The sequence below is a fragment of the Loxodonta africana genome, chromosome X (assembly GCF_030014295.1).
Source record: "Loxodonta africana isolate mLoxAfr1 chromosome X, mLoxAfr1.hap2, whole genome shotgun sequence".
NCBI lineage: Eukaryota > Metazoa > Chordata > Mammalia > Proboscidea > Elephantidae > Loxodonta > Loxodonta africana.
In genome coordinates, this window is record NC_087369.1 from 5,514,657 (window position 1) to 5,540,336 (window position 25,680).

General features: G+C 43.1%; 1 protein-coding gene across 6 annotated transcripts in view; it reads left to right on the forward strand.

Moving 5' to 3' along the window:
* Window positions 1-25,680, forward strand: part of LOC111747943 (protein kinase cAMP-dependent X-linked catalytic subunit) — a 131,497-nt gene that overhangs the window by 35,035 nt on the left and 70,782 nt on the right. For 2 of the 6 annotated variants that reach the window (XM_064277922.1, XM_064277927.1), the window contains exon 4: window positions 6,359-19,242. The exons of the other annotated variants lie outside the window; for them this stretch is intronic. The gene's annotated coding sequence lies outside the window, so the exon portion shown is untranslated. Of the gene's footprint in view, window positions 1-6,358; window positions 19,243-25,680 lie in introns of those variants that run through there. 6 annotated transcript variants of the gene reach the window in all.

The window sequence follows — 25,680 nt, forward strand, 5'->3', positions numbered from 1 at the left end:
TCCACTGGAGAAAGACTTGGAGATCTACTCCTATAAAGATGATAGCCAAGGAAACCCTTTGGGGCAGTTTTACTCCATCACTTGTTAGCAGTCGAGTGCTTAACTATTTGCACCACCTGTTCACTCATTGCTGTTGAGTTGATTTCAGCTCATAGCAACCCTGTAGGACAGAGCAGAACTCCTCTCTCTGTCAGCAGCCGAGCTCTTAACCACTGTGCCACCAGGACTCCATTTGCACCACCCAGGGACTCCAAAAACCAGATGTCGTCGAGTCGGCCCCATGTGTGTCAGAGTAGAACTGTGCTCCACAGGGTTTTCGATGGCTGATTTTTCTGAAGTAGGTTGCCAGGCCTTTCTTCTGAGGTACCTCTGGGTGGGCAGGAACCTCTACCTTTTTGGTTAGCTGCTGCGCGCGGTCGCAGTTTGCACTGTTCCTAAAGCAGCGCAGCACCGTACGAATTCTAGAGGCATGTTTTACGTGCACTGGGTAATTTGCTTTCTGGCCAAGCGAAGCAAGAACAATGGATACCGTATGCATACCTTTGCCGTACCTCGTCTGTGCAAACTCTGTGACCTTGGTGTCCTCAGAGAGTGGACTTGGCTGCAGAGCTACTATCACCAGCTGCTGTGGTCACGGCTTTGATGTTCTCCCCTGATTCACGGGGGCTCCCGTTACACAGGAGTTCAGCTGTCTTCCACGGCTGGAGTGACGTTACCAGGCTCTCCGAGGTCATTTATAAGGTGAGGCCTTCAGAGCCCAACACAAAGAGAGAAGATCATTTATTTTCCACAGCGTTTTCTTCCCTCAAGCTCCGTGTCCTATTCCATTCTAAAGGGCACTTCAGCAAATGATGTATGGAACAGGAAAAAAAAAAAAAATCTGTATGGTTTCTCAGTAAAGGGTATACATAACTAGATACCAAAAAAGTTGATTCCAACTCATAGCAACCAGATAGGACAGAGTAGAACTGCCCCAGAGGGTTTCCAAGGAGCGACCAATTAATTCCAACTGCCGACCTTTTGGTTAGCAGCCGAGCTCTTAACCACTGCGCCACCAGGGCTCCATGTAACTAAACAGTAACTCCGAAATCATGTGCAAAAACAGCCGTCCATTTTTCTTTCAAAACACCCAAGGCTTATAGGTCAGTTAAGTTCATGTTGATTCGTCTAACGTTATGTGCTAATTAGGTACAAGGCACGGCATGGATTCCTCGGTGAAGTGTGGGTTTATTTCTAAGACATGTGCAGTGCCATAATCCTGTAGGGTAAGGGGCAGAGGCTCAGGGAGGTTTGTTGTTAGCTGCTGTTGAGTTGGCTCTGACTCATGGCGACCCCGTGTTCAACAGAACGAAACATTTCCTGGTCCTGCACCATCTTCATGATCGTTGGTATCCTCGAGTCCATGGCAGCAGCCACTGTGTATTCTGACACACAGGGGGGCGCCATTGCACTGTGGTTTAAATTAGTGTTACTCTCATCATGAATGAAAAATCAGCCGTTGAAAACCCTACAGATCACAGTTCTACTCTGACCCTCACGGGGGCGCCATGAGTTAGAGTCGACTCCACGACAACGTGTATTGGTAATTTAGTTTTTTTTTTTTTCAATGACTTTGTCTTTCTCTTGTCCTATTTCAAAAAATTGTACTATCACACATGCGTTATAATATCGTTGGGTTTTAAATAGAAGTCAGTTGAGGATTTATATCCTATTGAAAATCCACTCCAAATTATCCATAAAAGCCAAAACGGTGGAGCCTAGAGATCATTATCACATTACACTAAAATGATATTAATTTCCTGTTAAATGCTGAGTTTATGTTCTTTCGTCATGTCAATAATATCGCAAAAGTGAAAAATAAACAGCTTCAGGCATCTTTGTGCTAAACATGAGAACCTACTGTGTTTTACACATTAGAAGAAAAAATTGCCTCTGCTGGCAAGTATTAACCATGAGACCATTAAATTATTTATATTCAGTGGGATATGCTTGAATAATGGTATAGTCTTTGGGATCGTTGAAAAGTAAATGATAAACATGATCTAAATCCAAATGCGCAAATGCATTCAAGAAGCGTGCTGTTTTGGCTCCGTTAAAATAAATGCCCCTAGGAATTTTAAAAAAATGTCTGTCGTCGCAGCAATTTATTTATTTTGGAAACTTAAAACAACATACGAAAGAGGGCACAGTTTTCCCAAGCACTCGAAATTGTGTTTGCTTTCAGCAGGCCTTTGTACAATTAAGATATTTCTTTGAAGAAATAATCCCAAACCAACAGCACTGATGTCGAGTCGACCCTTGACTCATGGCAACTACATGTGTACAGAATAGAGCTGCTCCATAGAGTTTTCTTAGCTGTGAAATTTACAGAAGCAGATTGCCAGGCCTTTCTTCTGTGGTGCTGCTGGGTGGGTTCAAACCACCAACGTTTTGGTTATTAGTTCAGTGCTTAACTCTTTAGGCTACCCAGAGACCCTCTTCCCTTGAAGAGAGATTCCCAAGAGTGGATAAAGTGTGGTGAGTAAGCAACACTTTATTCCATTACTTTAGTTCATTGTCAGACTTTATTTTTGTGTGGATATGGGGCAGTTCTACTCTGTCCTATAGGGTCACTATGAGTCGGAAACGACTCGACGGCACTGGGTTTTTATGTGTTTTCATTTCTTTTGGGTATATACCAGGGAGGAGCCCTGGTGACACAATGGTTGTGTTTGGCAGTTAACCGAAAGGTTGGCAGTTCAAACCCACTCAGGGACCGGGGTGTGCGATGGCTGGGTTATATGGCAACTCTATCCTTAATTGTTTCAGGGACCACCAGGTTATGTTCTGACGTGGCTGCAGCACTTTACATTCCCACCCGCTGTGTGGAGCCCCGCTGGCACAGTGGTTAAGCATTCAGCTGCTAACCAAAAGGCGGGCAGTTCAAATCCACCAGCCACTCCCTGGGAACTCTGTGGGGCAGATCTACTCTGTCCTGTTGGGTCGCTATGACCTGGAATCGACTCGACAGCAGTGGGTTTGGTTTTACTGTTTTGGCCCGCTGTGTATGAGGATTTCAGTGTGTCTTTATTTTTTAATTTAACTGTATTTATCCATCTCCTCTGTTGGCCAAGGAGCCCCTGAGTGGTGCTAACAGCTAACATTCTCAACTGCTAACGGAAAGTTATGAGGTTGAAGATCACCCAGAAGCTCCTTGGGAGAATCCATTCAGGAGTATTTTACATACTGAATTTGCTTTAATTATCTGAAATTAATGTTTTACACTTTTCCCCCATGCACAAATATATTGAGCATAGATCTGAACTACAACCAAAACCCAAATCCATTGCCATCGAGTCGATTCCAACTCATAGTGACCCTATAGGACAGAGCAGAACTGCCCCATAGGGTTTCCAAGGAGCAGCTGGTGGATTGGAATTGCTGACCTTTTGGTTAGCAGCTGAGCTCTTCACCACTGTGCCACCAGGGCCCCAGATGTAAACTAGCTAGTACAGTCTTTCCTGGCTTCCAAGAAATTCATAAACTTAAAGAAGAGTTTTAATTTTTTCATCATTGCAAAAGGCTCAGGTCCCAGGAAAATGGATTCTTTTTGGATTTTGTGATCTTATCATAAAGACAATTTAATGTACTGATGATTGAGTAATATCCTTGATGCAATGAGTTCTCAAATGACTTGCAGGGAAATACCATATAATATTCAGGAAATATCCTTGTGATACCAAAACAGCCACTAAGTACAAAAGATCATTTAGAAAGTTTTGACCTATGATTAAATCTTAATTTTTCAACTTGTATGTCTGTCTTTGCACTCCACAGAGTTGGACAGCTATACTTATGCATGATCTAAATAACTGGGTGAGAAGAAAAATCAGGCAATATGATATTGTCTCAATATCTTGGGTATTTTATCAAATGGAATAAACACTTTCATTGTATGTAATCATAGGTCAATTATTTTTTTCCTTGAGTTTAAAGGATGTGCAAAGAAATTGAGATGGAATACAGAAATGCAAAAAACCAAACTGCACTAGTTGCCATGGAGTCAATTTTGACTCCTGGTGACCCCAAGTGCATCAGAGTACAACTGTGCTCCACAGGGTTGTCAGTGGCTGATTTTTCACAAGTAGATGACTAGGCCTTTCTTCCAAGGTATCTCTAGGGAGACTCAAACAGACAACCGTTTGGTTAGCAGCCAAGCATGTTAATCATTTGCACCATCCAGGGACTCCCATGATGTTGTGGTGGAATAGAATCTCTCCATCCCAGTGAGCTGAAGTGTGGAGACAAAATGGAGGGTGGAGACAAGATGGAGTGTGGGTACAAGATGGAGGGTGGAGACAGGATGGAGGGTGGAGACAAGCTGGAGGGTGGAGATAAGATGGAGGGTGGAGACAAGATGGAAGATAGAGGTAGAAGACAAGATGGAGGTGGAGACAAGATGGAGGATGCAGGTTGGAGACAAGATGGAAGGTGGAGACAAGTGGAGGATGGAGACAAGATAGAAGGTGGAGACAAGATGGAGGGTAGAGACAAAATGGAGGGTGGGCACAAGATGGAGGGTGGGCATAAGATGAAGGGCAGATACAAGATGGAGGGTGGAGACAAGATGGAGGGTGGAGATAGGATGGAGGATGGAGGTTGGAGACAAGATGGAAGGTGGAGACAAGATGGAGGGTGGAGACAAAATGGAGGGTGTGCACAAGATGGAGGGTGGAGACAAAATGGAGGGTGGGCACAAGATGGAGGGTGGAGACAGGATGGAGGGTGGAGACAAGATGGAAGATAGAGGTTGAAGACAAGATGGAGGTGGAGACAAGATGGAGGATGGAGGTTAGAGACAAGATGGAGGTTGGAGACAAGATGGAAGGTGGAGACAACATGGAGGGTGGAGACAAGATGGAAGGTGGAGACAAGATGGAGGGTGGAGACAAGATGGAGGGTGGAGACAAGATGGAGGGTGGAGACAAGATGGAGGGTGGCGACAAGATGGAGGGTGGCGACAAGATGGAGGGTGGCGACAAGATGGAGGGTGGCGACAAGCTGGAGGTCAGAGACAAGATGGAGGGTGAGTACAAAATGGAGAATGGATATGAGATGGAGGGTTGATAGAAGTAAATCAGCTGCTGACCTATTGACTCCGACTCATGGTGTCCCCCCTTGTGTCAGAGTAAAACTGTGCTTCATGGAGTTTTCAATGGCCTTTCTTCTGAGGCACCTCTAGGTGGACTCAATCCTCCAACCTCTCGTTTAGCAGTCGAGTGAATTCATCATTTGCACCACGCAGGGACTCCACATAAATGCAAGCCCTTACTATATTCTCATTTACTCACCTCTTAGATGATAGCTTGTGAAAATATTACATTATACTTACCTGAAGACGTGAGATCCAAAGTTCCCTTAGAGAGTAATCTTTCACTTCAAAGGTCTGTCAGAAAATTCAGTGTAGCGTTTACTCTTTTGATGACCAGCTTCTTCTGTTTGTTCCTTAGAATATTTTCACCAGGCATGTAACATTATATGGCAATAATCGGAATCTTTACAACTATTTGCTGTGAGGAGCAAGTTTATTTATTCACTAGAGGTCCATTTCTGGCATGAAAGGGAGCCAAAAACCATGATTTAAGCAATTACAGAATGTATTTTGGAATCTCAGGATTCCATAATAAATGATTTATTCTTCGAGGGAGAAAATCCAATGTCATATATCATTTTTCACTGCAAACAGAACCCAAAGCAGCTTAAGACTTTAAGAGTTAATATTTCTCCCTTGGGGATTAGGGAGGTAGGACAACCAAGTCTCTGAACCTTTCTGAAGTATGTCCCAGTTTCTGAGGAGATGAGCAGGCTTTCCTCATTCTACAGAAAAGAGAGTTTCCCTTCCCCAAGCTTCTGAAAGAGGAACAGGGTACAGCAGCAGAATAGAGAATTGATCCCCAAAGATGGATGAGTTTATGCCTGGCAGGTTAGTGTTTGTGTGTATGTTGCTGTAGCAATAACATCTGTCAATAGAGAATGTTTTGTGGACACACAATGGCCACAGACCCTCTTTTCTTTCTTTCTTTCTTTCTTTTTTGTTTTAAATTGTGCTTTAGGTGAAAGTTTACAGCTCAAGTGAATTTCTTATACAAAAATTTATACATGTATTGCTTTGTGACATTGGTGGCCATCCCTGTAATGTGTCTGCACACTCCCCCTTTCCACCCTGGTCACTGTGTGACCATTCCTCCAGTTTCTGTCCCTTCCTGCCTTCTCGTCTTGCTCTTGGACAGGAGCTGCCCATTTGGTCTTATACATTTGTTTGAGCTAAGAAGCACATTCTGCACGTGTGTTATTTTTTGTTTTCTGTTGTTGTTGTTAGGCGCTGTCCAGTTGGTTTTGACTCACAGCGACCCTGTGTACAACAGAACGAAAGACTGCCTGGTCCTGCACCATCCTCACAATCGTTGTTATGCATGAGCCCGTTGTCGCAGCCACTGTGTCAGTCCACCTCATTGAGGGTCTTCCTCTTTTCCGCTGACCCTCTACTTCACCAAGCATGCTGTCCTTCTCCAGGGACCGATCTCTCCTGACAACACGTCCAAAGTATGTAAGGTGCGGTCTCACTATCCTTGCTTCTAAGGAGCATTCTGGTTGTACTTCTTCCAAGACAAATTTGTTCATTATTCTGGCAGTCCATGGTATATTCAATATTCTTCTCCAGCCCCACAATTCGATGGCGTCAGTGCTTCTTCCGTCATCCTTCTTCACTGTCCAGCTTTCACATGCATATGGTGTGATTGAAAATATCGTGGCTTGGGTCAGGCGCACCTTAGTCTTCAAGGTGACATCTTTGCTCTTCAACACTTTAAGGAGGTCTTTTTTGTGAAGTTGGTAATGTATCCGTTGGGGTCTATTACGTTTCTCCCACATCTAATCCTTAAGGTCATTGTCATAATTATCTCCTTTTGCATGCCTCCAAGTAGTCGAATTTGTTACTTTTGGTTTATTTTCTGATTTTAATTTGCAATGGCGCAGCATTTCTCAGCCTTGATTCTCTGGAAACAGCAGGTAGTCTTGGAAGTCGTGGGTTCCAAGAAAGCACCCATGGAATTGAATTTTCATTGTTATGGACTAAAACAGCTAATTTGATGGGACTGGAGTCTCTGGGCGGGGCAAACAGTTGATGTTCTCTGCTGCTAACTGAAAGTTTGGAGGTTTGAGTCCATCCAGAGGCACCTCAGAAGAAAGGCCTGGTGATCTACTTCCAAAAAATCAGCCATTGAAAACCTTACAGAGTATATCTAATTGAAAACCCTATGGAGTATGTGTACTATGACACACACAGGGGTGCCATGAGTTGGGTCGATTCATGGCAACTAGAGCTGGAGACAAATCTTCCAATTGACTCTGGCAACCAAAGGTGCACTTTGGAGTATCATTCTGAACAAGGAAAGCCCTGTCATATAGGCCAATATCATTTTTTCTACACTCATATCTTCTGTTATTTCAGTGAAAGTGACATGGGAATTATTTCTCAACTCTGAATTTTTCAATTCGGATGACAATGATGATGGAAAGAGTGGGGATTATTTCACAATTAGGGCTGCTGACCTTCTAGTGCCTGAATCAAGAACAGCCAGAGTCCCTGAGGTGTGTAACTGCTCCCTGTTGTAGTTAACTTTGACGTAGAACTAACTAACCAATCCTCATTCTAGATTTCAGGATTGTCAATTACTGATCAAGATGGAAATGGTATGATGGATGGAGGTGCAGTGCTGTCTGCAAAAGAAAAAAAATCTGAGCTAAGAAGTTGTGGGGTTAGTTATGGGGCTGGTGGAGACGTGAACCTGATAACTTTCATAAAAACCAGTTGGCATTGAGTCGACTCTGACTTGTGGCACCCCCATGAGTGCCAGAGCAGAACCGTTGCTCCATAAGGTTTTCAGTGGCTGGTTTTTGGAAGTAGATTTCCAGGACTTTCTTCCTTGTCTGTCTTAGTCCGGAAGCTCAGTGGAAACCTGTTCTGTATCATAGTTACATGGAACCCTGCAATGACAGATGGGCGGTGGCTGTGTTTGAGGTGCATTGGTTGGGAATCGAACCCTGGTCTCCAGGATGGAAGGTGAAGATTCTACCACTGAGTTACCACTGTTCCCAGTTATTCCTATTATCCCATATAAATGCTATGCAAATTAAAAAAAAAAAATGGAAGAAAAAAAGGGTACATATTGAACCTGAATTGGTGAAATTGGGTTGTGAAGAGAACATTATTTGAAATATCAATAAAATAGTTTAAAAGTTACCCACTACCTGCTGCCATCAAGTCAATTCTGACTCATAATGACCGTATAGGACAGAGTAGAACTGCCCCATAGGGTTTCCAAGGAGCAGCTGGTGGATTCCAACTGCTGACCTTTGGGTTAGAAGCCATAGCTCTTAACCACTGCGCCACCAGGTTTTCCAAGTGTAAAAGTTAGTGAGGAAAGATAAGCTGCTTTGAACCTTCTGAAGGAATGCATCGAGTATGTTTTAATACAGCTCTTAGATAGATTTGAGGCATCACGTGTCAAATGATTTTGCCCTTAACCAACCCTGAGTACACAGAATAAACTTAATCTAACATAAAACCAAAAAAAAAAAAAAAACCAAACCCACTGCCGTTGAGTCGATTCCAACTCATAACGACCCTATAGAACAGAGTAGAACTGCCCGATAGAGCTTCCAAGGAGCGCCTGGTGGATTCGAACTGCTGACCTTTTGGTTAGCAGCCGTAGCACCTAACCACTACGCCAGCAGGGTTTCCTAATCTAACATAGTCTGTAGTCAATTCCTCTGTAATTCCAAACTATTATTAACACTGTCATCTATTGAACGAAAAAGCTGGAGTTGATAAACATCCCAACTCTTTTTATTAAGTATTTTGTTGTTGAGTCTCGTCTGACTCATGGCGACTTACGTACAACAGAACGAAATATTGCCCGGTCCTGTGCCATCTTCACGTTCATTGACATGTTTGAGTCCATTGTTGGGGCTACTGTGTCAATGCATCTCAGGGAAGGCTTCCCTCATTTTCACTGGCTCTCTACTTTACCAAATGTGATGTCCTTCTCCAGTGATTGGTTTTTCCTGATGACGTATCCAAAGTAAGCAAGCTAAATTCTTGCCATCCTTTCTTCTAAGGAGCGTTCCTTCAAGACTGATATTAAGTATTTTATTTGGTGTTAATTGTTTATTAAGCATCAGGTATTTATTAAACATTTATTAAGCTTTGAGTAAGGATGATGTAGGACCCCGCAATGTTTCGTTCTGTTATACATGGGATTGCTATGAGTCGGAATCAATACCACGGCATGTAACAACAACAACAACAAGAAGCAGTGTTGAGTATCAAATATTTATTAATTTTATTAATATTTATTAATTTGTTAATTTTTTGGGTTTTATTTATTAAGTATTCAACATTCAAAATATCATTAAAGAGAACTAAAAGTCACACGTTGTTTAACCATAGATTTCAGTGTGTCCTTTTTTAATTACTTTTACATATTTACATATTAAAAAAAAACCCTGATATTCTGAAAATATCTTCAGTAATGAGTTATTAGCAAGAATATTTTTTGTTCTTTTAAAGTCATTTTTATATTTTCCCTCCACATCCACCTAAATTCCTGAAATGGCCAAATGGCCCATGGGAGATTGACCGGGAGGCTGTTGATAACAGAAATGGTTTATGGTCTTTACTTTCTGAGTTACTATTATTTTATGATGCTGTTAAAATCGACCCAACAGAGAAAAATAAAGTAGTGTGAATGAGCCTGTCCATTTCCAACATAAAAGTCTGTTTCTTCATCCTGCAGAAAACATGAATAATAAAGACAAAGAAAGAAGATATTCAGGAATTAAATGAGCATTTGATGTTCCTTGGTATACTTGGCTCTACAGATGGGCTCCAGTAGGAAATCAGGTCGCCATTTCTTTGTAACAGGCCAACCCATTGCCGTTGAGTTGACTCCAGCTCATGGGGGCTGCATGTGTATCACAGTAGAATTGTGCCCCGTAGGTTTTTTTTTCATTCTTTAAATTAATTAATTAAATGTATTGTTGTTGAGAATATACACAGCAAAACATACACCAGTTCAACCTTTTCTATGTGTGCCATTTAAATTACATTGATTATATCCTTTGAGTTGCTCAACCATTCTTACCGTCCTTTTCTGAGTTGGTCCTCCTTCATTAACATAAACTCACTGCCCCCTGAGGTTCCTATCTAATCTTTTGAGTTGCTGTTGTCAATTTGACCCCATTTAGGTAGTTCTTCAAAAGAGCATAATACTCAAGGCAGAACTCTTTTTTACTAGTTAATTTTTTTTTTTAAGCTATTGTTTAGTTTTAAGAAGACTTCAGGGGATATTTTTGGTTTAAGGTTTAAAGATTATCTCAGGGCAATAGTTTCAGTGGTTCATCCACCCTCCATGGCTCCAGAAAGTCTAGAGGCCATGAGAATTTGAAATTCTGTTCTACATTTTCCTCCTTTTGATCAGGATCCTTCTATGGAATATTTGATGAAAATGTTGAGTAATGATAGCCAGGCACCATCCAGTTCTGGTCTCGTGGCAAAGGAGGAAATTAGCCACACATTCCATCAAAAAAACCCACTGTCATCAAGTCAATTGCAACTCATAGCAACCCTATAGGACAGAGTAGAACTGCCCCACCGAGTTTCCAAGGAGCGCCTGGTAGATTCAAACTGCCGACCTCTTGGTTAGCAGCTGTAGCACGTAACCACTACGCCGCCAGGTTTCCAACATTCCATATCCTCCTATTCCTGCCTTTCCTTCTTCCTCTGCTGCTCCCAGTGAACAGAGACCAATTCTTGTGCCTTGAATGACCCCTTACAAGCTTTTTAAGATGCCAGGCACTATGTAACAAACTAGGAGGTAGGACAGAAGCACTAAACACGTTATTAGGCCAGTTAACTGGGATGCCCTGTGAAACAATGTCCCTAAACCTCCAAACCAAGGAACCAAATCCTAGGAGGTGTTTGGTTGTACATAAGCAGCTTCAGCAGCTACTCTTTTTTTTTTCTTTCTGTCGTTGCTATAAATATATCTATCATATGACTTTTGCCAATTGAACTTTTTACAGGCATACAACTGATTGATAGTAATTACAGTATTGGCTGTGCAGCCTTGTCCTTAATGCGATTATTCCATCACTATTAACCCCCCCATCCCCCTTCTTCCTGCCCCTGGTAGCCACTAATGAACTCTGTTCTCTATACATTTGCCTTTTCTTGTCTTTTTATATAAGTGAGGTCATATAGTATTTGTCTTTTTGTGATTGGCTTATTTTGCTCAGCATTTTGTCTTCAAGCTCCATCCATACTGTAGCATGTATCAAGACTTCATTTCTCCAACTGGTTGAGTCATATTCCATTTTGTTTCTCCATTCATCTATCGGTGGGCATTTAGGTTGTTTCCACCTTTTGGCTGTTGTGAATAGTGCTACAGAGAACATTGGTGTACAAGTCTCTTTCTGAGTCTCTGCTTTCAAGTTTTTTTGGGTATATACCTAGGAGTGGGAGTGGAATTGCTGGGTCATATGGTAGTTCTATTTTTAGTTATTCGAGAAATCAGCACACTGTTTTCCACAATGGCTGTACCATTTTGCATTCCCACCAGCAGTGGGTAAGGGTTCCAATCTCCCCACACCCTTGCCAACGTTTGTTGTTTTCTGGATTTTTTTTTTTTTTAAATCTTAGCCATCCTCCTGGGAGTGAAATGGTATCTTGTTGTGGTTTTGATTTGCATCTCTTTGATGGCTAGATGATGCTGAAAATCTTTTCATGTGCTTGTTGGCCACTTGAATGTCCTCTTTGGTGAAATGTCTATTCAATTCCTTTAACCATTTTATGACTGTGTTGTCTTTATGTTGTTGACTGGTTGAAGTTTTATTATATCCATAGGGTTTTCAATGACTGATTTTTTTGGCAGTAGGTTGCCAGGCCATTCTTTCTAGGTGCCTCTGGGTGGACTTGAACACCTGACCTTTTTGTCAGCAGCCGAGCATGTTGTTTGCACGCCCAGGAACTCCCAAACCAGTTGGTGTTGAGTCGACTCTGACTTATGGCGACCCCGCAAGTAGATCTGTGCTCCATGGGGCTTTCAGTGGCTGAGATTTTGGTGGTAGATTTCCAGGCCTTTCTTCTGAGGTCTTCTGATCCCTAGGTTAACGTTTTTTCCACCAGCCATCTTTCTAGACATTCCTGGTATTTGTTATCGGTAGTTGCCATCTCGTCTGACATTTTGTGGTGCTGTGGTGGCTTGCATGTTGCTGTGATGCTGGAAGCTATGCCACCAGTGTTTCAAATACCAGCAGGGTCACCCATGTGGACAGGTTTCAGTGGAGCTTCCAGACTAAGACTAGGAAGAAAGGTCTGGCAATCTAATTCTGAAAACAAGCCAATGAAAACTCTATGGATTGCCACAGAACATTGTCTGATATAGTGCTGAAAGATGAGCCCTCCAGATTGGAAGGCACTCAAAATACACAGACTCCACAACAATGGAGTCAAACAGAGCAATGATCGTGAAGATGGCACAGGACTGGGCAACATTTTATTCTGTTATACGTGGGGTCACCATGAGTTGGAGCCAACTCAATGGCAACTAACAAGATCAATTGTTGATGGTACAGCAATTGACCAACCTAATACCAGGATTATCTGGGATCCAACAACATACCTTGAAAATTCAGATGCTAAGCTCTGATAAACATAGCAGATCCAGTGCTTTAGAAAAATGACACTCCCAATAAATATTCCGAAATCTCAAATGTCAAATAGCTTATCTAAAATGATTTGTTGGGGCAAATAGGATAAACTTATTATTATGGATTGAATTGTGTCCCCACAAAATATGTGTTGTAAATCCTAACCTCTGTGGTTATAATCTCATTTGGGAGTCGGTTGTCTTTGCCATGTTAATGAGGCAGGAGTAGTGTAGGGTGTGTTTTGAGTCAATCTCTTAAAAGATGTAAAAAAAAATCCCAGTGCCGTCAAGTCAATTCCGACTCATAATGACCCTATAAAGATGTAAAAGGAGCAGATTAAGGAAGCAGAGATGGGGGAAGATAGATGCCAAGCCACATATAGCTCTCCAAGGAAATAGGAAGCAGAAGCTGAAGAGACAAGGACCTTCCACTAGAGCTGACAGAGAGAAAGCCTCCCCCTAGAGCCAGCCTCCTGAATTTGGACTTCTAGCCTCCTCAACCGCGAGAAGATAAATTTCTGTTTGTTAAAGCCACCCACTAGCGGTACTTCTGTTACAGCAGCACTAGGTAACTAAGACACCTATGTTAGGGAATGCAGGTGTCATGGGTAGAAGATTGCTTCATTTTCTAAGTCAAGCCAAGTTAGCTAATATAAACCTCAAGAAGCAAATTAATTCAGAGCCAGTGAAGAAAGCACAGCATTGAATAAAACTCAGCAATGAGTGAATATTCAAGACCTGTTGCTGCAAAGCAAAATACAAAAATTTCAATTCAGATGGAATTTGCAAATCAAATGCAATCGTGGTGCCTAACACATTTCTAGGAGACCTCAAGATGTACCAAAACATCAAATAGGAGCTGAGATGTTTGTGAAAAGGGGTGTCCATAGCACAATGGTTAAGTGCTCAACTGCTAACTGAAAGGTCAGAGGTTTGAATCCACCCAGCAGTACCTCAGAAGAAAGGCCTGGCAATCTACTTCTGAAAAATCAGGCATTGAAAACCCTATGTGCCTTGAGCATTATACTCATTTAAAAACTATATGGGATCAAACTGACAACAGCAACTCAAAAGATTAGATAGGAACCTTAGGGGGCAGTGAGTTTATGTTAATGAGGGAGGAACAACTCAGAAAAGGGGGGTGAGAATGGCTGCACAACTCTGAGAATGTCATCAGTGTCACTAAATTATACATGGAGAAACCATTCAGAAAAAAAAAAGAATGTTGGAAGATTTCGATAAATGTAACAAATGTCACTGAATAATTTGTGTGGAAATTGTCAAATGGGAACCTAACTTGCTGTATAAACTTTCACCAAAAACTCAATAAAATACTATTAAAAAAAAAAAAAAAGAAAGGAAAGAAAACCCTGTGTAATACAGTTTTACTCTGACACACATGGGGTTGCCATGAGTTGGGGGAGACTTGATGGCAACTGTTTTTTTTTTTTTTTGAATATAGAAATATATATATATTCAAATATTTTATTGTTTTTGGTGAAGGTTTACAGGGGATACATTTTTTAACTCTTGAGCCACAGAGTTACATTCTTTGATAAAGAGAAAAATGCTACAAAGGCTCTGCCCCTCTTGCTGGCATGTCCACACACTTTTGTAAACTGTGCGCCCTCAACGTGTCAAGGAAAACTTGGAAAAGTTTCTCCAAGTTGGTTACTGTTCCCTTTCTCCAAGAGGAAAAACGTTGGAACGTTAGAGGGAGCTGTTGGTCTATGGAAGATAAATGCCGGGAGCCCTGCCTAGCTCTCCTTCGTCCCAGAGACGAAAAATAAACACAAAACAACCAGCACAGTTAGAGCGGGAGAGACAGGATTATCCGCAGTGATGTCATTAACAGGTCCTGTGACGTTGAAGTTGGGGACGGGACAGCAGGCCCCCCCCGCCATACACACAGAAATTGCGTGCAAATATCCGAGGAGCAAGCCCTCCAACGTTGAGCTTCTCAAGTCAGCAGGCTCATCCATCTCACAGACAGGAGGCGCTGCTCTCGGCTCCTTCATTAGCTGCAAGGGGATCCCCAGATGCCTGGCTGCAGGGTGAGGCAAAAAGAGTCTGGGGGCAAGAAGAGGTGTGTGTGTGTGTGTGTGTGTGCGCGCGCACGCGCGCACTCGCTCATAACGTTAAAGAGAAAAACTGCTCGGTGAACTCCCATCTAATCATCAAAGGGAAAAGAGGGCCAACTGTTGTTGTCATTGTGGTTGTTAGGTGATATCGAGTCGATTTCAACTCATAGCGACCCTATATACACAGAATGAAACACTGCCTGGTCCTGCTGGTCCATCCTCACCATCATTGTTATGCTTGAGCCCCTTGTTGCAGCCACTGTGTCAATCCATCTCGTTGAGGGTCTTCCTCTTTTTTGCTGTCCCTCCACTTTACCAAGGATGATGTCCTTCTCCAGGGACTAGTTCCTCCTGATAACATGTCCAAAGTATGTGAGGCACAGTCTTGCCATCCTTGCTTGTAAGGAGCATTCTGGCTATGCTTCTTCCAAGACAGATCTGTTGGTTCTTTTGGCCCCCCAAAACAGTCCATAGTATATTCAAGATTCTTCACCAACAGCATAGTTCAAATGCATCGATTCTTCTTCAGTCTTCCTGATTCATTGTCCACATTTCGCATGCATATGAGGTGACTGAAAATACCAAGGCTTGGGTCAGGTGCACCTTAGTCCTCAAAGTGACATCTTTGCTCTTCAACACTTTAAAGAGGTCCATTGCAGCAGATTTGCCCAGTGCAATGTATCGTTTGATTTCTTGACTCCTGCTTCCATGGGTGTTGATTGTGGATCCAAGTAAGATGAAATCCTTGACAACTTCAATCTTTTCTCCGTTTACCATGATGTTGCTCATTGGTCCAGTTGTGAGGATTTTTGTTTTATGTTGAGGTGTAATCCATACTGAAGGCTGTGGTCTTTGATCTTCATTAGTAAGTGCTTCAAGTCCTCTTCACTTTCAGCAAGCAAGGCTGTGTCATCTGCCTAACACAGGTTGTTAATGAGTCTTCCTCCAGTCCTGATGCCATGTTCTTCTTCATATAGTCCAGTTTCTTGGATCATTTGCTCAGCATACTTGTTGAATAAGTATGGAGAAAGGATACAACCCTGATGCACACCTTTCCTGAAACATAGTATCCACCTTGTTCTGTTTGAAGGACTGCCTCTTGATCTATGTACAGGTTCCTCATGAGCACAATTAAGTGTTCTGGAATCCCCGTTCTTCACGGTGCTATCCATAATTTGTTATGATCCACATAGTCAAATGCCTTTCCATAGTCAATAAAGCACAGGTAAGCATCTTTCTGGTATTCTGTGCTTTCAGCCAAGATCTATCTGACATCAGCAATGATAGCCCTCATTTCGCATCCTCATCTGATTCAGGCTTGCATTTCTGGCAGTTCCCTGTCAGTGTACTGCTGTAACCACTTTTGATTCATCTTCAGCAGAATTTTGCTTGTGTGTGACATTGATGTGTGTGTATCGCTCAATAATTCCTGCATTCTGTTGGATCACCGTGCTTTGGAAGGAGTACAAATATGGATCTCTTCCAGTCAGTTGGCCAGATCTTCCCAATTTCTTGGCATAGATTTGTGAGCACCTCCAGCACCACATCTGTTTGTTGAAACATCTCAGTTGGTATTCTGTCAATTCCTGGAGGCTGTTTTATCATCTTCAATTCCATATGTTTACCTGTTCAGATTTTCTGCGTACTGTACCACCCTATGTTGGGAGATCACATTCTACAATACGCAAACCTTTTTTTATTGTTAAAATGAAGCCACATATCTCCAAACTGGGGCAAAGTTGCAACATTGCCATTGGGGTTGTTGGGTGCCGACGAGTAGATTCTGACTCATGATGACTCCATGAGACAGAGGGGAACTGCCCCATAGGGTTTTCTAGGCAGTAATCTTTACAGAAGCAGATTACTAGGATTTTCTTCCATGGAGCCACTGGGGAGGTTCAAATTGTCAACCTTTCTGTTAGCAACTCAGCGCTTAAGTGTTGCACCGCCATATCAAAACAAAAAACAAAACAGCCCGTTGCCGTCGAGTCGATTCAGACTCATAGTGACCCTATAGGACAGAGCAGAACTACCCCATAGAGTTTTCAAGGAGCACCTGGTGGATTCGAACTGCCACCAGGGTTTCTGTTGCACCACCAGGGCTCCTTAAAATTGCCATTAGCCACTTGATATAAAATGTTTGTTCTCGCCAAGTGTTCAAAGCTTCCTGCGCAGAAAAGTGGTCCCAAGAAAGCAGGGCAATAGAGGTGCAGTTTTTTATTTTTTTGTCTTTGTATTTTCATCAAGGATTGTCATCCTTGGTTGATAATTCTCTGGAGTGACTCTTAATTAATGACTGTTCCTTTTTTTTTTTTTAATGTGAATTTTTGTTTTTAATTGGGAGATAGGTTGGGAAATATTGCCTTGGGTATACCCCCCAGGGAATGTCCATTGTCTAGTCTAACCTTTTGGGATGGTTTTTCAGGATCACTAGCTGGTTCCTCTTTGGAGAAAGATTTCGTCCTCTTGGGGAAATGTGTGCTGACAGGCGTCACTTTGAGATCACTACTAAGCAGTTCGTCCTTGGAAAGATTTCCTTTTCTTGGGTTGGGAGAGAGCAGAGCTAGATGGGTCTCCCATTCCATTTTCTGTGGGATCCTCCTTGGACCTTTGGTTTTTCTTCTTTTTGGGTCTTTCACCCATCTCCTCACACTCCTCAGGAGCACTACTGCTGTTGTAACTGAACGAGGGCCCTCGTCCTGTCCTATTAGCTGATCAAAATAAGACTGACGCCACACCACCAGTTGTAAGGGAAACAGAAAGTGGAAATTTATTGTTTGTGCAAATAAGGAGCAACGTGAGGCCTAGCAGCTGAAAGACCACACGCTCTCTCAGCCCCAGGGGAGCTTGGAGCTTTTATGCCCGCCAGTCTCCAAGGGGCGGGATTGGCACCCAAAATCTGACACCCGGTCCCTCCCACGTCCATATTTGGAGATCTGGGTGCTGAGTCATTTGCAAACGAAGGGAACTTTCACTTGGCAAGCTGGCTCAGGTGCAGCTGTGTGCCAGATAACACCTTCCTTTCCAACGAAGTTCAGGTCTGGGGTCAAGTTCTGGGCCGTGGCTCTTCAGGTCCTGCACATGGGCTGAAATCTCGGTTTGCTCAGGTGTGGAATTTCAGCGCCAGATTCAAACAGTGGTGGGCTGCGGGGGTGGGGGGGAACTCCGGCGGAGAGGCAGATGCCTTGGTGGTGGCTTCACTGTGACTGTTCCTGCTTTCGACATTTCAAGGATGACATGTCAAGCAAATATTCCTTGCTCAAGATGCTATCGAAAAGTTTGAGCAGTGTTGTTTTTGTTAGTTGCTGTCACGACAGCCAACAACTCGTGGTGACCCCACGTGCAGTGGAACAAAACACTGCCCACTCCTGCGCCAACCCTGAGATCATTTGGAAATCAGACCATTGTGATCCATAGGGTTTTCACTGGCTGATTTTGGGAAGTAGATCCCCAGTCCTTTCTTCCTAGTCTTAGTCTGGAAGCTCCTTGGAAACCTGTTTAGCATCAAACCAATGCATGGTGGTGGCTGCGCATGACGCGCATTGACTGGAAATCGAACCCAATCTGGTGCATGGAAGGTGAGAATTCTACCAGCGAACCACTACTGTCCCTCTTGAAAGGGAATATAGAGGCATAAAGCCTTCACATTTAATGACAATGGATTTATTTCTTCTAAAGAGAAAGGAACCTATTTAATTGTACTTGTAGTAGCTGAGTGTCTTTATCCAGCTGATTTTCATCATCTGGACCACAGGAATTTGTAGATTATGTATCTCTCTGGCGTCCCTTTGATATTCCAGCTGTGTAGATTTATAACTCAAAAGAGTTTTATTTATTTTTTCCTATGAGACGTTTATCTTCTTCAAGACAACTTTCTCACCTCGGATACCTAGTGGACTGCAGACCGCGCTAGATGCTGTCATTTCAAGCACAATCACCTTCAATTTTGTTGAGAGCCACAGCCCCAGGTGGTGTTAATAAAGAAACACGGAGAAACATTCAAACCCTGGTTCTGCATCTCATTTGTTTACTGCAGGAAGCCAGGAAATTGGCTAGAGCAAGATATTCATGTGAAAAATAGAGATTTGGGGTATCCCTGGAAGTCACGGAACAGAATCCATATTTTTTTTTCTTTTTTTAGTTTTATTTATTTTGTTGTTGTTGAGAATATACACAGTAAAGCATATACCAGTTCATCAGTGAAACACTGATGACATTCTTTAAGTTACCATTCTCACCCTCCCTTTCTGAGTTGTTCCTCCTTCATTAACATAAACTTACAGTCCTCTAAGGTTGCTATCTAACCTTTCTAGTTGCTATGCTCAATCTGAGCCCTGGTGGAGCAGTGGTTAAGAACTACGGCTGCTAATCAAAAGGTCGGCAGTTTGAATTCACCAACCGCTCTTTAGAAACCCTATGTCACAGTTCTATTCTGTCCTACAGGGTCGCTATGAGTTGGAATCAACTCAATGGCAACAGGTTTGGGTTTTTTTTTTTTTTTTTGGTACATAGATCTTAAATGAGCATAATGCTCAAGGCAGACTTATTTTTCTGTTTAAGCTAAACTACTATCTGCTTTTCAGAAGTCTTCAGGTGGTATTTCTGGTTTAAGGTTTAAAGATTATCTCAGGACAGTAGTTTCAGGGGCTCACTCACCCTCCATGGCTCCAGGAAGTCTAGAGGCCATGAGAATTTGAAATTCTGTTCTGCATTTTCCCAGGTTTAAATTGATAGTTGTAGACTTACATTTAGTGCGAGAAAAGATTAAATTCTAATGAGTCCCAGCAAGACCAGGTCGAAGGAAATTTTCATAAGAAACTCCTCTTTTGGTTATGTTTTCTGTTTCTGTTTCCATAAAAAATTCTCCAGTTCCTCCCCCAAATACGAAACGGCAGCACATTTACACAGAGAGCCAACAGTGTCAACCTTTCTGTATCGAAAGGTGAAAAAGGTTTTGGACCTTCTTACATGTTTTTTCCCTTCAGTCACGTCATTTGGGTAACGCTGAGGAGGAAGTTTATATGTTGTTGTTAGTTACCGTCAAGCCAGTTCTGACTCGTGGTGACCCCATGCACAACAGAACGAAAGGTTGCCCAGTCCTGTGCCATCTTCACGATCACTGGTTATGTTCGAGTCCCTGGTTGCGGCAACTGTGTATTTTGAGTGCCTTCCAACCGAGGGGGCTTATCTTCCAGCTCTGTATCAAACAATATTCTGTTGTGATCCATAGAGTTTTCACTGGCTGATTTTTGGAATTAGATCACCAAGACTTTCCTCCTAATCTGTCTTAGTCTGGAGGCTCCACTGAAACCTGTCGAACATGGATGACCCTGCTGGTGTTTGAAATATCAGTGGCATAGCTTCCAACATCACAGCAACACTCAAGCTGCCGCAGTACCACAAACAGATGGGTTGTGGATTTATAGGATAATGTAGGTAAACTTGGAGCCCTGGTGGTATAGTGGTTAACATTCAGCCGCTAACCGAAAGGTAGGCAGTGTGATTTCACCAGCTGCTCCTTGGAAACCCTATGGGGTAGTTCTACTCTGTCCTGCAGGGTTGCTATGAGTTGGAATCAACTTGACAGCAACGGGTTTGGTTTGGTTTTGGTAGATAAACTTGAGTTTTTTCTGCTGGCCTGACCTGCTCAGTCTATTCCTGCATACAGAATCGATTATTTTTTCTTCATCAGCAACAGCTATATCATAATAAGATTATAGTTTACATCACAGCTTTGTGTGGGCCAGCTATTTATTGCCTTTCATTTCCAGCTTATAAACTAGATGCTTATAAATGTCAAGACCATTATTTCTCCTCAGAATATATCTAGAAAAGCAAACATTAATAATGAAATGCTTGATCATGCCAAACGGACTTTGAATCAAATTAATCCTTGGACTTCTTTTGTCCACTGGGAATGGAATTTCCACTTGTACCAGAAAATAATATTAGTTACATTTCTGCTCGTGACTTGGAGATGTCTGTTTTAATTATGGATGAAGACCATTGCCTGTGACAAAATTACTGCTCAAAGATGCTAACAGAAATGGGTGGAGAGATGAACACCTAGGAGGCAATTGCTCTTCATTGACTATGGACTCAGCGGTTGCCTTGCATGGAACTGCTTTCATTGATAATACTCTCATGGGTTTGAGTGATGAGATCCCACCTGTGATCTTTGCAAGATCCTGCAGAGCAAAAGTGTTCTAGGTAGATAGATAGATGGCTAAATAAATGGATGGATGGATGGGTAGATATTGTTATTGTTAGGTGCCATCTAGTCACTTCCAACTCATACTGACTCTATGTACAACAGAACAAAATACTGCCTGGTCCAGCACCATCCTCAGAATCGTTGCTATGTTTGAGCCCATTGTTGCAGCCACTGTGTCAACCCATCTCATTGAGGGTCATCTTCTTTTTCACTGAACCTCCACTTTACCAAGCATGATGTCCTTCTCAAGGGACTAGTCCTTCCTGATAACATGTCCAAAGTATATGAGACGAATTCTCGCCATCCTTGCTTCCAAGAAGGCTTCTGGTTGTACTTCTAAGACAGATCTGTTTCTTTTTCTGGCAGTCCATGGTATATTCAATATTCTTCACCAACAGCATAATTCAAGGGATAAATTCTTCTTTGGACTTCCTTATTCACATGCATACAAAGTGAAGATACATAGACAGAGAGCCTCTAATTGACTCTGACTCATGGCTACTTATGTACAACAGAAGAAGACATTGCCCATTCCTGTTTTATTCCCAAGATTGCCAGCATGCTTGAGTCCATCCTCGTGACTACTGTGCCAATCCATCTCACTGAGGGTCTCCATCACCCTCGCTGGCCCTCTGCTTCACGAAACATGATCACTTTCTTTAGTGAGTTATCCTTTCTGATGACCTGTCCAAAGCAAGTGAGTTGGACAATGTTCTGTTGTGGTCCATAGGGTTTTTATTGGCTGGTTTTCAGAAGTTGCTCACCAAGTTTTTTTTCCTAGTCCATCTTTGTCTGGGAGCTTTGCTGAAACTTGTTCAGCATCACGGCAACACACAAGCCGCCTCTGACAGAAGAGTGGTGGCTGCAAATGAGGTGCACTGGCTGGGAATCGAACCCAGGTCTCCCTCATGGGAGGCAAGAACTCTACCAGTGAACCATCACTGCCTCATTGGCAATTACATAACCTAATACAATAAACTGAGAAGGAGGGTGTAATCAAGATGGAGGAGAGTATGAGAAGAAGAAAGACATAAGAGGGAAGGTGAAGACAAGATGGAGGATGGAGGGTGGAGACAGGATGGAGGGTGGATACAAGATGGAGGGTAGAGGGTGGAGACAAGATGGAGGATGGACACAAGATGGAGGGTGGAGACAAGATGGACGAGGGAGACAAGATGAAGGGTGGAGACAGGATGGAGGGTGGACACAAGATGGAGGATGGACACAAAAGATAGAGTGTGGAGACCAGATGGAGGATGGAGACAAGATCGAGGGTGGAGACAAGATGGAGGGCGGTGACAGGATGGAAGGTGGAGAAAAGATGGAGGGTGGAGACAAGATGGAGAGTGGAGACAGGAGGGAGGGTGGAGACAGGATGGAAGGTGGAGAAAAGATGGACAGGGGAGTCAAGATGGAGGGTGGAGACAGGAAGGAGGGTGGAGACAGGATGGAGGGTGGAGAGAAGATGGAGGGTGGAGACCAGATGGTGGATGGAGACCAGATGGTGGGTGGAGACAAGATGAAGGATGGAGACAGGATGGAGGGTGGAGACAAGATGGAGGCAGAGACAAGATGGAGGCGGAGACAAGATGGAGGGTGGGATGAAACTCTGCCCAGTCTTGCACCATCCCCAGGATTAGTTGTGGATGGTACCATTGTGATCCATTGATTTTACCCTGGCTGATTTTTAGAAGGAGATTGTCGGGTCTTTCTTCCTAGTCTTACTCTGGAAGCTCTGCTGAAACCTGTTCAGGGTCACAACAACACACAAGCCCCCGCTGACAGATGGGTGGTGGTCGAGCATGGGGTGCCTTGGCCGGGAATCAAACCCAGGTCTCACTCATGGAAGGCAAAAACTCTGCCACTGAACCAGCAATGCCTCTTATGTCCAAGTTTGGGACCTCTAAAATAGACCATGGTGAAATTCAGGTGAAAGTTACTTATTTGAGAGATATCCCAGGGAATAGAGCAGCCTAGTGGGGAAGTGAGATGGGGGACAGGGGGCAGGCTGAGAAGTTTTATTTGTATTCATTTTTCTGCGTGTGCGTTTTATTTCTTTAGAATTGTATCACATGGAGGTTCATGTATCTACCACCATAGTCAAAACACAGAGTAGTCCCATCACAAAGGTCCCTCCTGTTAAAAAACCCAAAAAACCAAGCCCCTTGCTGTCGAGTTTAATCCGACTCACAGCAACCCCATAGGACAGAGCGGAACTGCCCCATAGAGTTCCCAAGGAGCTCCTGGCAGATTCGAACTGCTGACCCTTTGGTTAGCAGCCGTAGCCCTTAACCACTACGCCACCAGGGTTTCCTTGCAGGGGATGGTGGAAGAAAAACAAATTTAGAGAAATTCAAAGAACTTAACGTGTGACTGAGAAGATAAAACTCACTTGTGTGAAACAGTAAACAAGCTAGCAAAAAGGGGCCAATTATCATTATAAAAAACAATATCAACATTATTCGCATCAACTATATCTATATCCGGAGCCCTGGTGGTACAGTGGTTAAGAGCTTGACTGCTAACCAAAAGATTGGCAGTTAGAATCCACCAGCCGCTCAGTGGAATCCCTATGGGGCAGTTCTACTCTGTCCTATAGAGTCACTATGAGTCAAAAATGACTCAAGGGTACCTAACAACAATAAGGTGTCTATACCCATATGTTTGTCTCTCTCTCTCTCCCTCTCTCTCTCCCTCTCTCTCTCCCTCTCCCTCTCCCTCCCTCCCCATCCCCCTCCCCTCCCCTCCCCTCCCCTCCCCTCCCCTCCCCTCCCCTCCCCTCCCCTCCCCTCCCCTCCCCTCCCCCTCCCCTCCCCCTCCCCTCCCCTCCCCCTCCCCCTCCCCCTCCCCCTCTCTCTCATCTATCTATCTCATCTATCTATCTAGGGCAGTGGTGGTTTGGTAGGATTCCATACGGGAAACCCAGGTTTGATTCCCATCCAATGCACCTTAACTGTGGTCACCACCCACCTGTCGGTGGAGGCTTGTGTTTTGCCGTGTGCTGAACAGATTCCAGTGGAGCTTCCAGACTCAGACAGACTAGGAAGAAAGGCCTGATGATCTACTTCTAAAAGTCAATAAAAACCCTCTGGATCACAACAGTCCTGTGTGCAACTGATCATGGGGATGGCACAGGACGGGGCAACATGTTGTACTGTTGTGCGTGGGGTTGTCATGAGTCAGGGCCAACTCAAGGGCAGCGAACAACTTATGTCTTGTACCAACTCAATCGTGCAGTTATAAGATAATTTACTTTTCCATGTATTATGTATTTTATATGTCATATCTGAATGGAAAATTGGTTGGATTTGAAGCAAATGGTGACATATATTGGGAACAATAAGATGGAAAGGCTGTAGATGGCAAAAGAATTCTGTTCTGTTTTTTCTCCAGTAGACCACAATGGGAACGCAGAGCAACAGGTATAAGAATAATAAAAATAAACATGGACCTCATAAAAATTAAAAGTTTCTGTTCATCAAAAGAATTTATCGAAACAGTGAAAAGACAAGTAACCACTGGGAGAGTATCTTTAGAAACCGTGTCTGATAAGAATCTAGTAAACAAAATATGTATAAAATTTTGACAACAGTAAAAAGACAACCTAATCAAAAAATGAACAAAGGAAAATATATGTGTGGGTATAGATGTATGTATGTAGGTATATATGGGAAACCCTGGTGGCGTAGTGGTTAAGAGCTATGGCTGCTAACCAGAAGGTTGGCAGTTTGAATCCACCAGGCACTCTTAGAAACTCTATGGGGCAGTTCTACTCTGTCCTACAGGGTTGCTCTGAGTCGGAATCCATTTGACGGCAACGGGTACGGGCTTTAGGTCTATATGCGTATACCAAAACCAAAACCAAACCCATTGCTGTCGAGTCGATTCCAACTCATAGCGACCCTGTAGGACAGAGTAGAACTGCCCCATAGGGTTTCCAAGGCTGCAGATCTTTACGGAAGCAGACTGCCATGTCTTTCTCCTACAGATCAGCTGGTGGGTTCAAACTGCTGAACTTTTTGGTTAGCAGCTGAGCGCTTTAACCACTGCACCACCAGGGCTCCTTATATATGTGTATAGATGTGTACATATGTGTGTACATGTAGGTTTATGCATGTATATATGTATACTCATCTATGTGACCATATGTGTATGTATTTATATATGTAATAAAGGACCTAGGGGCCACAGTTATGGATACTTCTTAGACAGAACCAAACATCTTGCAGGATTGGATCTCTGAGTTTGAAAGATTAGGAGCGTTATCTCATGGCACATCTCTGTCAACTGGTATCATATAGTTCGTAAAGCTGTGTACTCAATTCTAGTTTGGTGAGTAGTGGCTGGAGTCTTAAAAGCTTGCGAGTGGCCATCCAAGATACAACAATTAGTCACTACCTGTTCAGAGCAAAAGAGAAAGAAGGAAACCAAAGACTCAGAGAAGAATCCAGTCTACAGGACGAATAGTCTACACAAATCATGGTCCCATCTGCCCTGAGACCAGAAGAACTAGATGGTGCCCGGCTACCACTACTGACCATTCTAATCAGAGCCACAATAGATAGATACTGATAGAATGGCAGAAAAATGCGGTACAGAGCCTCAAATTCCTAAAAACAAACAAACATACAAAGAA